Here is a 17,583-nt window from a genome sequence, read left to right on the forward strand (position 1 = left end):
CTCCATCATGGGGCTGAAATGTGTCTTGGACACTTGGTACAAATTGAACTCTTCTCTCCTAAAAAATTCTTCCATTCCTGTTCCACAATACACATATTTAAGTTATCTTGCATAATAAGAGTTGTTAGTCAGTACTTTTTACACGACATAATGAATACCAAATTCACCTTAGTTTTCTATGATCTGTGCCTTAGCACAAGACTGAGAATGTGCGCATCTGCGTTTGTTAGCTGATTCTCTTTTAAACTTATTATTTCTTGTATGTATTACAAGATACTTTATATATTCTTTAGGTTTTCCCCCTGGTTTCTTCTGTAGGTTCTGCTCCCCAGTTGAATGAAGAGTGAACAGTGGCAGTGAGTTACTGTGTCTTGGACATAGGCTTCGGAAATACAACATAGCCATACATTGTTAGTGACAACCACCCTCAGGATAGTTCTCTTCCTGGATGAATACCAGGCTTCTTAGAACTTAGAATTGTTTATCTTAATCTTTCATGCATGCATTCATTCAACAAACATTCCATGAGTCTTTTATTGTAACTTCTATATAAAAGATATCAGATTTCTTCCTCTTGATTATTCTTTATATGCTAATAACTCTCCAGTGGAATTATTTTCTTCTCTCTTTTCTGTGCACAGAATTGCTACAGGAAATCTTGGTTCACCTTTCTCTTCTTATTCTATGCCACATCTTTACTTAAAGTACTCTTGTAGTAGTTTGAAACTATGTTTAAGTACTCAGACACATGATTCCCAGATTTCCTTTCAAAATTATCATCTCCATTCTGCTTTGGAATTTATCCTCTCTGGTAGACCAAAATGTTTCATCAAGTGATGAAGCCTCAGAGCTGGAATTGCTTCAGAAGGAAGACAAATGTGACACTTTCACTTAACAGGCCCCTTCTTGGTTTCTATATTTTTTTCCTGGGTTAGTGTTGAATCTCAAATGGAATTAGCAAGCTTTGTAACTCCCCTTGATGGTTCTCCATAGATGACCCTCTAAGTGAACAATTCTCACCTGTTTGGTTCAGGCTTTGATCTTCTGGGGGTTATAAGAGTTTGCTTTATATATAAACCACTCCCCCCAACTATCTTGAACTGCTTCTTTCCACAAGGCAATGCACAGTTGGTTGGCAACTGCCAGCAAATGACACCAATTGCCACCAAACTTCCAGCTTCTCAGAACTGGATTGAAAGAAAATCATTCACCTTTCCAACCCTCTACTTCTGTTACAAAGCCCATCTACACTGGTTCATTACTAGGTTCATTACTTTTAAACTGCCAACTTGTAGCATGAAGGATGGTTACTTCAATGCTCAGATAGTTGAGAGAAGGTAATCTCAACATCCTACAAAGAGAGTTTGCAGAAAATAATAATACCAAAAAGAATGTCTTGTATCCTACTGAACTGCTACTTTTAAAATTAAAAAAAATTAAATTAAATTTTTTATTTTAAAGATTTACTGAGGAATATCTTTCTAAAACTTGTTCACTTTACAGAACTACTTTGCATACAGTAAGAACTGAATAACTACTCACTGGAAGTCTGTTTGAATGAACCCTTGGCAAGCAATGCTGTTGAAAGATTTTGACTATATTAGAAAGATAAAGTGTACTGGATTCAAACACATTCTGGGGTATTCAAATGCAAAAAGGTCAGTATGTACAATTATAATTAGTAAAAGTGGGCAGCTCATTCAATCAATAACTTCTTTTGAAGATAAATATTAGTATTTTAATTATGATTCTAATCATTCCTTTTGTCTATTGTTTTTATTAACCCCGATGTGAATACCAATATGTATTTTAGATATTTGTATTTATATCTTTATTTTATGTGTATGTGTATATTGTCTGCATGTGTGTAAGTGCATCCATGTTGTGCAATGCTTTAGAGGTGAGGAGAGGGTGTTGGATCCCCTGGAACTGGAGGTACAGACATGGTTAGCTGGTTAGCTGCCATGTGGGTGCTAGGAATCAAACTCAGGTCCTCTGCAAGAGCGGCCAGTGTTCTTAACCACTGAGCCATCTCTCCAGTCCATGAATATCAATATTGAAAGATACAAGCTATGTAAATTCACCACGCCAAATTGTCGTAAGTTGTCTCAAAGTTCAAAGAAAGCTATTTCAATTCTGTTTTCTTGATAATTATTTTGGAAAAGTGTTCTTTTACTTTGAGAAACTATATAACAGCCATAAATTGTTTTTTATGATTGATATAAGTGAATTATGACAATGAATTACACATCTAAACTCCATTTTTGATGTTTTATGAAAAAGCGTTATGTCATTGTATTTAGAAATACAGCTGCCTGGGCTAGAGAGATGGTTCAGTGATAACAAGAGCACATACTGCTTTTGCAGAGGACTTATGTTTGGTTCCCAGGACCCATGTAAGTGGTCTACAACTTCCTATAACTCCAGTTCCAAGGGTGCTGGCACTCTCTTCTGGATTTCATGGGAACCTGCACTCACATGTGCATACCTCCACCACACACACATATACACAGTTAAAATAAAAATAAATCCTCCAAAGAAAATACAGCTGCCCTCTGAGATACATGGGAATAAGGGATGCTGACAGTCAAGTAGTAAAAAAAATGAGTATATATCTTTTGATGCCCACCAAATTTGCTGTTAAATAGAAGTCTTACTGATGAACACATATTCTGTACATTACATGTATTTTATACAGAAGGAAAACATAAGAGAATTGCAAAGATTGTTTTTTTACTGAGATAGAGTCTCATGTAGCTCAGTTTGTCCTCGAACTCATGTAACCAAATATCAGCTTGAACTTCTGATCCTCCTGCCTTCATCTCCTGAATGTTGGAATTGTTGGCTGTACTACCACATCTGGTCTATGCAATGCTGTGCATCAAACCCAGGGGTTTAGAGCATGCTAGGCAAGCACTGAGCTACATCCCGAGCCCTGGAGACACAAACTTTTACTGAAATAAATTTTCTGAGGAGGAATTGCTTCCTGGGATATGATAAGCATCACATAGTATTTTTAGATATAACTCTGGAATTACTGCATCTGCACCAGGAGGTGCCTACAAAATCAGCACACTAGCAGTATGTGCCATAGTTGATTTGATAGTAATGATTTAATGTTTCGGGTTTACGCCTGTGTATATTTCTCTCTACCATATATGGTACCGTGTATTAGCTGTATTTGCATAAATTTTAATAAACTTAGCTTTTTATAATAGATATGCCTATATTATGTTTCTTTGTGATGAAATAGATTATTTCTACATGTATTTTATGCATTCAAGAAATTACTTTTCTCAAATGTTGCACTATTCCTATGCTATACACTTCATCTGTGAATTTTTGCAAATTCTCATAAAGTTTCAAAAGCAAAGTCCCTGTATAAGTGGACCCCCACAGTCCCAATCTGCGTTGCTCAAGGATCAGTAATATGATCATTTTTATCTTGAGCATCCATTTCATTTAACCTCAGTTTCAGAACTAAATTTTGTAGATACATGTCTGATCACTTTAACATATACTTTTTTTATAACTATAAGAAATATGAACATTTTAATTGTCTTTGAAAGATAGGAACTCATTATATTACACTCTTTGCTCCATTAAATACATAGTGTGCATAAACACTTGTTTAGAAATTAGCATCTATTGTTTCATTATTAATATATTATCTTTTGACATAAGATAATTTTATAGCAAGGATGCACTTAATCCAATAAATGTTGAGTGATTTCCATTCACTAGTGAGCTTTATTCTCTGAGCCTCAATATAAAATCATGTAGCTGTTCATTTATTAAATATGACCTGACAGGGCTGAAGAGATGACTCAGCAGTTAAGGGCACTGACTGCTCCTGCAGAGGACCTGGGTTCAGTTCCCAGCACCCACATGGTTACTAACACTCTTCCATAACTTTAGTTCCAGGGGATCTGACATCTTCTGGCCTCTGTGAGCACCGCACAACATGGTTGCAGTTATATGTGTGCAGGTAATATACTCATACACATAAAAAAATATAAAAATATGACCTGACAGATTTATGTCAAAACCGAGAGCAAATATAATCACAGAGTGTGGAGCACACAGCATCAGAAATGAGGAGCTGGCTTCCAGTCCTAGCTCTCCCAACTTAAAGACTGAATAAACAATTTAATTTCTTCAAATAACAGTTTCTTCTGTCCTGCATCTAAAAATCTCTATTAGATTTAAATATTCTTAAATAATATGGGATGTGATAACCTTCCACTTTGGGGGGGCGGGAATCATGAGATCAACACAGCACAGCCAGCAAAGCACGCGTGCGTAGTAGAGCAGTTTCTCATTTCATAACAGGGGGCGAATCATGAGATCAACATATAAAAGGAAAGAATTATTATGCCTCATGGTCAGAGGTTTCAGTTCATAGCTTCTTTGAGACTGTGGCACAGCCAGCAAAGCACGCGTGCGTAGTAGAGCAGTTTCTCATTTCATAACCAATAATTAAAGAGGGAGGAAAGAGAGGTGCAGATGCTCCAATGTCACCTTCAAGCATACATTCCTAATGACTTGGCTTCCTCCAAGAGCATTACCTCCAGTAGCAAACCTAAAGATTCAACTATCTTCCACTAGGGCCACAGGTTAAGGACCAAGGCTTCAACATATGGGCCTCTGAGGTACATTAAAGATCCAAGCTGTATCTGTGAGGAATGACATTTTTTTTATCTCAAAAGGAAAACAAGTTATTCCGATACTCTTTTCCACTAAGTAGGCAGAAATTAAGTTTTAGCAAAAGAAAAGATTACTATTTTATGATTATTGAAGATCCCTACCATTTTTTCCTTCCAGGTTACACAGAAGTTTGAATTCCTTGGTAATCCAGGGCATTCAAGGAAGAAGATAAATCTATCCATAGCAGTCGGATGAAATGGTCATTATTCAGCACAGCTAATTCTTTCAAGATATCTTAAATTGGCTAATCTCTTCCCACTCTGTTTCTATGGGATTAAAAGTAGGGCACACAATTTAGCCCTCACTAGAAATCCTGAAAGCTAAGGTATAACAGCCAATAGGGTATGACACAGTCATGTAGCTGAGGTTCTGAGATTCTGTCATCTTCTAAGGAGCATGGTGGCCTGAGAGTTTAATGGATGATGTTGCACTAAGGTTTCTGTATCAAACAGACCACAGGGAATATTATGACCAATTATGGATATAGCTATTGGGAAAGGTGTAGAGGGTTACTCACCATCAAAGAAACTCACAGATCTTTATCCCCATTGTCTTTAGGAACTTCTTCTACCCCACGGCTCAAGTAACATTGCTTTTTCTGGTGCTCCTCCATAAGTCCTTCTTTCTCATTCTGTCTCCTTGTTGACTGTTCCTTTACAGCTGTCCCTTTTCAATCCCTTAAAAATTGCATGCTGACCTTTCCTTTCTACTTAGAACTGGGAAGAATGAAATTGTAACCATTTATGAATGCTTTAGGAACTAAATACTAGAAATAAGTCAATTTCTTTCCTTTCTCATATTAATACACTCAATATCAAAATAATCGTATATCTGAAATAAGGCAGCTTTCTCCTGCCTGGAGAAATCAGAAGTCTCAAATTATTTTGCAGATGTAACTCCCTTTCCTGGACTATAGCAGTGGCTTCTGATTATATCTTATATTCAGTGTTAATATCTGATTATGTCATATCTCTCTTATTCTTACCACCAGACATGTGAATTCACCTTCATGTGTCTCTGTTACATTTAGAAAATATGGAGATCAGGGCAAGTTAGGGCACAGTTGTATTCCCTTCTGTAAAATGAACTAAAGCTTTAGATGATATTGTCCTTGTGACCTGAATAATGTAGAGATTCTACTGGACCATATCAGGATACACTACAAAATAAGGAAAGATTTTGTTTGACATTTGAAGATTAGTTAATTTGGAAAAGAGATTCAGGATAATCATCTTTGTCTCATTCTATTCATTGACCTTCAAGTGTGTTCTGCACGTGTCTCCAAAGCATAGCTTAGACTGACTCTGGGACATGAATGATGGTCGTTCCAGAGTTCCAACTTCATAAAAAGATATGCAAGTTTTAAGATGAAGGAGTAGCCAAGGCCAAAAGTCGTGAGTCTCTTTCTCTGAAAATGTTGAGTGGATTCACCCCTTTCATGGATCATGAGGTTTGTAGAAAAGACTTAGACCCATAGCTGTACTGCATGGTTTCTAGGGCCATATGCCTCCCTCTGCACACAGGTGCACACATGACATCAATTTGTTCTTGCCCAGCTCTTCTAACCCTGAATTTTTAAGTATCTCTGAGCTGGGACTATAGATAGCTCTTAATTACTGGATGATTACTAGTTGTGATTTTTTTAAAAGATAACAATGGGCTACATAAGTATAAAATTGTATTTTTATGCCATTTTGATTGAAGTATGATGATATACAAATATAATTAGTACAGTACCCACTTCTTTGCTTCAACTTTGTGGAACTGATTTTAAGAACAATCTCTTGATCTTCTTCCACAAACTTGAGGTCAAATCCACACAGATACTACATGTAATTAACATTGAAATCCTAGTAAATATTCCTAGCCACTTTCAGAGTTTTGGGTTTTTTTTTTTTTTTTTTAAGAAAACACAGTACCTGGATGTCCTGAACTATGCTAGAGTATGCCTTGAAGTTTGGAATTTCTTTTTGGAGTGAGTGAGGGGGAATCATAAAGGTCCAGTATACTATGTTTCTCAGTCTAGATATTTTCTGGTTTGGTTTATTTTCTGTCTCCACATTCTTTATATATATATATATATATTCTGTCTCAGTGTTTTCTGACTGCTTTCCCTATCTACAAAATTAGAGGGAGAAAAATAAAAATATGTGCCTTGTAGGGTGACTTCCTAGTGAGACCCCCCATGATGCCCCCCTCATACAGTGACCTGAATCATAAGCAAAGTCTACTTTAACTGAGGCTAAAAATCTGTAGTTCACGGTGGGTGTTCTGGCAGCTTTCTCTGCCTTTTAATTTGAGACTCAATTGTTGTGTTGCATTTTAAAGTAAAATAGGCCTCACTGACAAAAAAAAAACCAAACTCCATGAAACCTCAGGCCAATTAAAAACATAAGATACCAAACTCATACCGTCCTTCTATTTGTAAAAGGGACATGTTTTTCCAAAAGTCTCAAATGTCCCATTTTGACTATCCAGTTCAATGCTTATGAATAATGGTTTCCGGAAGTATTCATGGTCTCTTCCTGCTCCTGCCAAATATTCAGGAAGTGACTCGGAGACATATAGGGTTTTGGACTGGGAGAACTTCACCTCTTCTTGAGAAAGCTGGAGTAGAATTCCTATAGTGATTTCCTGGCATTTGCTGTTGCACCTTTTGGTGTGGAAATTAGTCACCATTTAGTTAAGTCTTACTTTTGTTTTCCATGAGTTTACATATATCTGTTCCTTATGAACTGAAATGTATTCCTCATCTTCAGTATTTATTTAGTGAATAAGATATTCCCTTAGAAGGCACACATGGGTGCTAGGTATATAGAAATTCATCTCCTATCTCAGTTTTAAAAAATGTTATGTACATACATTTTAATGAGTAACTTTTTCCTTACCTTTTTAGTTTATTATTTTAACTACTCCCATCAAAAATAAAATGACATTGTAACAGTTATTTCTATAATTACGTAAACAAGTACATACTAATATTTATAGTCTTTTGATTAAATTAATAAAATATACAATTATAAGTAGGTTATGTAATTTACACAGTCTTTTTAACATATAGAAAAAGTTATTCTGACTTCTGAAATGATCTCTACCTCCTGGAATTCATGACTCTAAATAATTCACTTCTGTTTTGACTGAGATAGACACAGTTCCTTGCCTTTAATGTAAGGAAGAGGTCTGCTTCCCTATGACATGAAAGACTATGACTCCTGTCTTGCTAGCAGACATCTCGCTGCCTTGATGTAGCAAGTCTGATGAAGAGACCCAAATGGCAGCCATCAAAGGCTGCCTCTATTCAACAGCCCCAAAAAGGGATCTTAGCAACAGAACAGAGCTTCTAAGCAGATCTGCCTCAGATGGACATTGAGACTATTGTGAACCTGCTCTGAGAAAACTTGATTTCTACCTTCTGAAGAGACCTGAGGTGGTGGAGTCAGTCAAGTTACATATCTGACTCACAGAAGTATAAGATGGCAAATGCAGACTTTCTAGCTGATAGGGTTTTTATTTTATTTTTATTTTATGTATATGAGTGTATTGCCTGCACGTATTTAAGTGCAATGCCCATGGAGGTCAGAAGAGGACATCAGATACCCTGGAACTGGAATTACAGATGGTTGTTGGCCACCACATGGGTGCTGGGAACCAAACCTGGGTCCTCTTCAAGAGCAGCCAGTGCTTTTAACAGCTGAGCCATCTCTCCAGTCCTAAGCTGCTAGGTCTTAAGATGATAACACAGCAGTAGATAGCAGATGACTACTATGGTTCAGTATGGCTGTATGCATCTGGAGCTCCTTTCAAGTCTCCCAGGAGAATTTTATTCTTTATTCTAAATCTTTAAAACTTGAGCATACAGTTAGTTTTAATTCACTTGTATAACTTTATCTCTGAACACTTAAAATGTGTTTATATTGATTATTTGTTTATTTATGGATGTATTCATTTATTATATTAATTTTTGTTACTATAAAAAGTAATGGGTTTCATTTTGGCATTTTCCTGCATGTATGCCATTATATTCATTCCTGCCCATGCCCTCTCCCACTGCCTTCCCTGCATCCCCTGCTCTGGCTGCTCCCCAGCTACCTCCAAGGAGCCCTTCTTTCATGCCTCATGCATTATCCTCCTTTCCCGCTTCCCCATTCCATTAAGATTTCTTTCTTCCTGGCCTTTCACAGTTTCCTACTTTCATGCTTCCCCTATGCCTGGCTTATTTTGCTTAACATACAGATTTCCATTTCTATCCATTTCTTCTAAATATCACGATTTAATTTTTGTTTATGGTTGAACAAATTCCATTGTGTATACAGACATTTTATCTATTCATCTGCTGGTAGACATCTAGACTGCTTCCATTTTTTATCTATTGTGACTGGTGCAGCAATAAACACAGATGTGCAAGTGTCTTCTGTGATGTGTTGACTGAGAGTACTTTGGTATATACCCTGGAGTGGTATAGTTGGATTATAAGGTAATTCTACTTGAGGAAATCTCCATACTGATTTCTTTAGTGACTGTTCCCATGTATATCCCTACCAGCTGTGTTTAAGAGTTCCTCTTTCTTCAAATACTAGCCAGCATTTATCATTTCTTCTCATTTGTTTCTCTTGCTTTTGTCTCCTTTTTTCCTTTCTTTTTCATTTAACAATGACTCAGTGCCTTTTAAGAAGCTAGCATTGGGCTGGAGAGATGGCTCAGCACTTAAAAGTACTGACTGCTCTTGCAGAAGACCTGGGTTCAAATAGCACCCACATGGCAGCCAACAACCATCCTCAACTCCAGTTCCAGGAAATCCAATGCCCTCTTCTGTCTTCTGTGGGCATTATAGGACACAGGTGCACTAACATATATGCAGGCAAAACATACACATACACATAAAATTTTAAAAAAATTATAAAAAGAAACTAACATTGACTGAGGGTTGAGAAGACTTTGAAGAGCCACACTAAGTATGATCTCTGATCATATGGGATTTATCCAGGAAAACTGAATGCTGTTCAATTATTGTCTTAGGTAATATTTAATGACTAAATGAGATAAACATTTTGAGGAAAAGTAATATGCCCATTTAACATAGCAGTTAAGAAGGAGGGCTTTGGTGACTGGCTGAGATGGTTTAGCAGGTGAAAGTGATTGCTACGTAAACCTGACAACCTGAGTTTGAGCCCCTGAGCCCACATAAAAAAGCTGAAGACAATGAAATCTGAAACTCTGAAACTCCTAGAAGAAAACATATGCAGTACCCTACAAGATACAGGTGTAGGAAAGGACTTTCTAAATCAGACATCAGTTGCTCAGGCATTAAGGTCAACAATCAAGAAGTGGTACCTCATTAATCTCAAAACCTTCTGTATAGGAAAAGAAACAACCAAAGAAGTGAATAGGAAATCCACTGAATGGAAGAAAATCTTTACCTGATACACATCTGACAGAGAACTAATATCTAAAATATACAAATAATTCAAAGAACAAAGAAACAAGAAAAAAATGGCCCAATAAAAAGATGGGTTAAGGACCTGAACAGAGAGTTCTCAAAAGAAGAAATAAAAATAACTAAGAAACACCTTAAAAACTGCTCAGCATCCTTAATAATTAGCAACATCATATCCCAGTCAGACTGGCTAAGATCAAGAGAACAAAAGACACCACCAAATGCTGGTGAGGCTGTAGAGAAAAAGGAACGCTCATTCACTGCTGGTGGGAATGCAAACTCATGCAACCACTATGGAAAGCAGTGGGGGGAACTCTTTAAAAAACTAAAAATAAATCTACCATATGATCTGATTATACCACTCCTTGGTGTAAAACCAAAAGACTCATCCTACTGTAGAGATACCTGTACATCCACGTTTTGTTACTACTCTTTTCACAATGGCTAAGAAATGGAAACAATCTCAACTGATGAATGGATAATGAAAATGTGGTACGTTTATACAACAGTTCCACTCAGCAATTACAAAAGACAAAATTATGAAATTTGCAGTTAAACTGATGGAACTAGAAACTGTTACAATAAGTGAAGTAACACAGACTCAGAAAAGCAAGTGACATATGTTCCTCTTCATTTGTGGTTCTTAGAACCAATCTCCTATATGTGAGAATATATCTTGATGTAACAACAGGAGTCAGGAAAATGGAAGGGAAGCACTGAGGTAAAGGGAAGGAAAGAGCCGTAGAAAGGGGGATAGATGCTACCGAGGGGGAAATTGGGAAAATGGGGTATTCAACTGGAAAGGGAGGAGGGAAGGATATACAAGGAACCATGGTGGTAAAGGGGAAGAAGGAGCTCAAGGGATGGGGGATATTAGGAGACAGGTATTATCAAGAGGAAAATGAAGATATTTAAACTAGAGAGTGAGAAGGGAGGTTAGACAGGGAGAGAGGTGGAGATGCAAAAGCTTAGGTAGTATTAAAAGCCCCTGAAAAATACACATACAGTGTCTGAACACAAGTGCATGTGGTATACCTGAAGGAATGCAATGCCAGAGAGGAGAAACCTCTTTGAGCTGTGGGTCAGAGTAGTCCAAGAAACTCCCAAAATAATGGGCTATTGCCAGAGCCTTTGATTACCTCCCAGAACTTGAATATAAGACCCTACTGCTGAAGTCAGGACCCACTTCGGACACAGGACTTAGAGCAATTGAGCAACTGACCTGGAAGCCTTCTCTCTGAAGACTAGCTCTCATAGTTCTAGAGGATACTAAGCTGCTAAGGGAACAAATCAATCAGTGGTCACCCCAGCTGTAAAGACTAATAAGGACAATGATTGGCACAGCAAATCATCTTTATTAGTGCACTATTGACACTTTTATCTAGGGGGTAATCAACAGCTATCTAATTAGACTTAAAGCCCTCTGAATGGCTGGAAACCTGTGGGTATCTCTATAAATGTAACCAAATATACATGACTGAAGAGGTCATAGATCCCAGAGAAAACTCTATCTCTGTCATAGCTCTAGACAAACGAAATTTCTTACCGTATGCTAAATATGGATTCTTATATTCACAGAGAAGTATGCCATAACCAGTCATCAAAGAAGCTTCTTTTTGCAACAAATAGAGGCTATTACAGAATCCCATAACTTATCACATAGAATGAATATATGTCTGAGAGATGCCCAGTCCCAAGTGACATATCTGCAGTGAAACCTGTACCCCTAAGACTTGTGAAACATAGCAGAACAGGAAATAGAGAGAATTAGAGAGAATACTAATACATTTCTCAACTCTCACCAGCAAAGCTTCCACATACAACAGTGCTTTGTACCCAAAAGTTCACAACTGGCTAAGTTTTAAAGAATTAGAGACTGCAAAGTGCATGTCCCTGTATAGGACTCCTATACTAAACCTCACCAACCCACAGCTCAGGGACCATTGTGGAAGAGAGGCAGAAAGATGATAAGTTGGGGTTGGTGCATGAACACGAAACAGGGGCTGTCAGATCTCTGGGAACTTGCTCATATGAATTGCACCAATGGTGACAGCATGCACAAGATCCATGCCACCTGAGTGAGACAAAAATCCAGCAGAGATGAGGGACATGGGCAGCAGGTTCCAACCCTGCCCCTGCCGAGGAACTATTATAAACTTATTACTGTGTAGTGAGGGAGAGTAGATCTTCCTTAAAGGATTGACTCTAGATATGCTGACTAGACCCCAGTAGTGGATACAAATGCTTAACTGGTCAGGACTTAACACATATGACAGAATGCATGAAAACTGATGGGGGTGGGGGGACTCTGGGAGCTGCTGATGAGGGAGGGAGCCTAAATTTGATTAAGATCTATTAAATTAAATGCGCAGAACTCAATAAAATATTTTTAATAATTTATTATTTTTATTTAATGTGTACAAGTGTACTGCCTGCATGTATGTGAGTGCACCCATGTCCTGCAGAAAGCTGGGTCCAGTGGCTGCATCTGTAATTCCAACACTTCTACTAGGAGATGAGAAGCAGAGACAGGAAAATCACCAGGAAGTTTGTAGGCCAGCTACTCTGGTGTACAGCGCAATGCAGCAGAAACAAGAAAGACTCTGACTCAAGAAGGTGGGAAGGGGAACTGACTCCCAGAAGTTGTCCTCTAACACACTTGCACTGTGGCCTGCACACGTGCACACACACACACACTAAAACAATTAAAAGAGAGAGGGGTTTTAATTGCCTTGCTTTAAATCCCACCCTGATCTCTTTTTTGTGAACTTATACTGTTCACTCTTTTGTGCCTCTGCTTCTCCACCTGTGATGAAAAAATCACAAAATTCAGGTGTTGCCAGTGAAGTGGTATTACAGTCTGTACAGAAACAATCTCTGGTTAACTGACCTGGTCTTTTTGCCAAATTTAATAAAAAAAAATCTGCTTAAATGGGGAAATATTGTAGCTAATTTAGATATTTGCAGACTATATTAGCTTCTGTTAGTGCTTCAGTGAGGTTTCTAATTGTTCATAAGTTTTGAATGAGCAATTCATGAGACTATTCCTGCCAATAAAGCAAAAGTCGTAGCTTCCTGGAATGACTCTGGGGCCAGTGAAGGCAACCTTCTCGTCTTGTCTGGTTATCCCTGAGAGCAGCATGGTGTTTGGCCTCCTGTACATGAAACTGTGACTTTTGCTGCCTCTGTCACAAGTTGCCTTATAATCCATGATATTTGGTAAAATTGAACTAAAGTGACTACAAAGTACTGATTAAGTCATTCAAAACTAAATATAAATAGGGAGGGTCAAATATAATATTAGAGGTTCAAAGAAAGAATCACTGAAGAAGTCTCTCTGCCTTTTAAAATGGAGAGAAATTAACTGGTCAAAAGGAAATAAACATGAAATTAGAGTACAGCATTATAGAGAAGGCAGAATTACTTATGATAGGAATGATAATTAGCAAGGGATTAAAATGTACTAGGTCATGGGGGACTAATTCAGAAGCAAATTTACTATAGCTTCAATGTCTTTTTGATGGGCAGCATTCCATAAATGCTCACATGAGCACATTCATTTCCAATGTTAAACAGTTGCAGAGATATTTCAAAAAGATATTTTCTCAGCACATGAAGAAGTTTAAAGTTACAGCATCATGAAAATATCCCTTAGTAGATTCATGTGTTTATCATTTACTTTAGGGATATTTGTGCCTACAATTTGACTTTTTGTGCTTTCTGTATTTAGGTGGTCCTGACTGTGCATTCCATGTCTATGGGAAATTTTAATTTGCTGAGGAAAATCTTTATAAACACCGAAGTTGAACCAGCCATGCTGTCTCTGTTTGGCCTTCGTTAAGCTGTCTGGGGAATAAGTTGTTGGGATTATAGCTATAATAATAAGTGGCATAGCATAATTATAACCAAAAATGGAAGTCCAAATTATAAAACTTTGTCTTCTTTATGGAAATAAAGATGTTTTTCCTTTCCATTCCTTTCTTCTGTTAATATGTTTATTAGAAATGCATTCTAACTCTGCAACTTTTATTTAATTTTAATAATTTTAAATTCACCTAAAAGCTATAGGTGTGCTGAAAGCAAATTGTATGTAGGTACCTTAAATACATTCAACATAATTATCCAAATCAAGAAACACGTTGATACTCCATTACCAAATATACCAACCTTATTCAAATTTGGCCAACTGTACCAATAATATCTTTACTTTTTGGCATATGATTCAATTCAGAAACACACAGCGTATTTAATTGCATATAATTTTAGTGCTATACAATCTAGGATAATTTTCCATTTATTGATCATCTTAAAAGTCTATAATTCTATTACATATACCTTCAGGGTCCTTGATTTAATTATTACAAGACATGTGCTGTGTTCTCTTGGCAGGAATATGGAAGGAAGTATTCATATTCTCCTAGTGGAGTACATTAAGGACACACAATACTCCTCACACCACCAGTGATATTAATTTTGATTTTCAGGCCCAGTTCATGTCTGCAGTATTTTTCTACCAAAACACCATTATTCCTTTTCTTTGAAATTGACAAGAATTTTGTAATGAGGAACTCAGAAATTATAACAATGCACAGTATCCCATCAAAATCTGTCTTCTAGTCTTAGCATTCATTGGCGATGTCAGTTTGGATTAGATTAAGCTGACTGGCAAATGATATTTGTCTACTGTTTCTTTTTTAATTGTTTTGTTTTATGTGTATGAGTGTTTTGCCAGCACATATGTAAGTACATCCATGCATGCAATGTGCATGGAGGTCAAAAGAGCACGTCATATCCCCTGGAACTGAAGTTACAGATGAGTGTTATTAGTCATGTAAGTGTAGGTCTTCTGGAAGAGCAGCCAGTGCTCTATCACTGAGCCAGCTCATTTGCCCTTCCAACTCTTTCTTATACATTTGATTGTCCGACTTTCTCCCACACATACGAAACAAAAGCTCAGCATAGAATTTGGGAAATGGGCAGCAGTCCTTAGCCATAACAACTGGCAGCTGATCACTGCTGTGTGAGGATTGAACTTTTTTAATGGAGAGAATCTAGATAGGCTGACTAGACTCCAGTGAATGAATTTGCACTGAGGGACATCTGGGGACACAAACTTGACTCCATAGCCATTAATATATATGATAGATGCATGAAGTCATGTGAAGAGAACTTCAGGAGGGTATAAAGATGGGGAGAGGGTATGAAGATGATTACGATTTTTTGTATGAAATGCACAAAAATTCAATAAAAATATACATTAAAAAATTAAAAATTTCCGCTGATATGAGTATAATGAGCCCTGTGGGTAATTAGGAGTTGATATACTATATAATATTATTAAAAATGATGTCCAGAGAGCCGCTCAGGAATTCTGAGTGCCTGCAACTCTTTTCTCACCACGCTCTTTGGTGTCCACAGCACCATCTGCTCCTTTTCTACACAGTGACCCGGCCGCTAGAAATTCTCATGCCGGAAAGATCTTTGACTCCTGTAGGAATCCCATGGTTGAGGTTGACCTCCACACCTCAAAAGGTCTCTTCGGAGTGGCTGTGCCCAGTGGTGCCTCAACTGGTACCCGTGAGGCCCTGGAACTCCGGGACAAATTCGCTATGACGGGAAGGGTGTCTCAATGGCTGTTGAGCACATCAATAAAACTATTAATACCTACCCTGGTTGGCAAGAAACCAAACGTTGTAGAATAAAAAACCAAAAAACTGATGATTGAAATGGACGGGACTGAAAATAAATCTGTTTGGCACGAATGGCATTCCAGGAGTATCCTTAGCTGTCTACAAAGCTGGTGCTATAGAGAAGGGTGTGCCCTGTACCGACACATCGTGGACTTGTCTGGTAACCCTGGGGTCACCCTGCCAGTTCTGACTTTCAATGTGATCATCAGCAACTCTCTGGCCATAATAAGAGTTCACGATTCTCCCTGTGGGTGCATACAGCTTCTGGAAAGCCATGCACATTGGAACAGAAGTTTACCACACCCTATAAGAACGTCATCAAGGAGAAATACAGGAAGGAAGCCACCAATGTGGGTGTCGAAGGCGGGTTTGTACCCAACATCCCAAGGAATAGAGAAGCCCTGGAGGTGCTGAAGAACGAAGTTGGGAAAACTGGTTACACTGACAAGGTGGTCATCTGCATGGAGGTAGCTGCCTCTCAGTTCTTCAGGTCTGGCAAATACAACCTGCAGTTCAAGTCTCCTCATGATGCCAGCAGGTACATCACACCTGTCAAGCTGGCTGAACTGTAAGTCCTTCATCCAGTGGTGTCCATCGAAGACCCCCTTCGACCAGGATGACCGGGAAACTTGGCAGAAGTTCATAACTAGTTGCAGGCATCCAGGTCATTGGGGATGATCTCACAGTGACCAGCCCAAAACAGATTGCCAAGGCTGTGGGTGAGAAGTCCTGCAACTGCTTCCTGCTCAAAATGAACCAGATCGGCTCTGTGACAGAGTTTCTGCAGGCGTGCAAACTGACCCAGTCTAATGGTTGGGGCATCATGGTGTCCTATCACTTTGGGGAGATGGAGGATGCTTTCATTGCTGACCTGGTGGTGGAGCTCTGCACTGGGCAGACTAAGACTGGTGCTTCTTGATGATCACGTACAATCAGATCCTCAGAATCCAAGAAGAACTGAGCAGTTTGCCAGCAGATCCTCAGAAAACCCCTGGCCAAATAAACGATGGGCAATCCCTGGAGCCCTCAGTCATCACTGATCACTGAGACTCTGTCTCTGATGTCACCGAGGTGCCTCAAAGCAGGCCCAGTATTTGTCAGGCCTCTGTAGTTGGCTCCTGCTCCAGCCACTGCTTCCTGAGTGATCTGAAGACATGCCTGACCACCTGGAGCCCATTGAAAACCCCAGCTCTGTAATCATGTAATTGGTCCAAATCATTGTTTATCACCTCACTTCTCACCTAGTGCCAGGAGCCCTCATACCTCCAGTGTAACCTCCAAGGTGGCCACAGGCAAGATTCCCAGTGGTTCGGTATAAAAAGTAATGATAATTTTCAAAATAAAGAGGTAAAAATCACAACTTTCACACATATTAAATATGAGTATGAATTATAGTTCATATAAATATTAATGAGGAAGCTAATGAAAGTAAGGGAGGACACTAAAGATGTTTGAAAAAGTCATATGGAAACCTCGTATTTTATGTTAGCGTACATGTATATACTCTTTATATAAAGAGTTTGATTGGAGTTACCCTACAGAGCGGGTAATGTTCTAATTATACCTGTCAAAACATGGAATTCCTGGAGGTCAGAACTAATTAAGAGTTAGATTTGTTTTACTCCTAGTAATATAATTTACTATTGCAAATATGGTCGTCCATATTATGCTTTTTGAGATAGGGTCTCATGTATCCTAGGCTGGTCTCAAATTTGCTATGTAGCCAAGGCTGGCCTTCAACTTTTCATCTGC

At 38.3% G+C, this 17,583-nt stretch overlaps 1 pseudogene; it reads left to right on the plus strand.

Annotated features, from left to right (window-relative positions):
* The window catches only part of LOC103732517, a 94,790-nt pseudogene extending 77,912 nt beyond the window's left edge, over positions 1–16,878 (plus strand).
* The last annotated feature ends 705 nt before the right edge of the window (positions 16,879–17,583 follow it).

This window comes from Nannospalax galili, unplaced genomic scaffold (genome assembly GCF_000622305.1).
Source record: "Nannospalax galili isolate Female #2095 unplaced genomic scaffold, S.galili_v1.0 scaffold175, whole genome shotgun sequence".
In the NCBI taxonomy this organism is placed as follows: Eukaryota; Metazoa; Chordata; class Mammalia; order Rodentia; family Spalacidae; genus Nannospalax; species Nannospalax galili.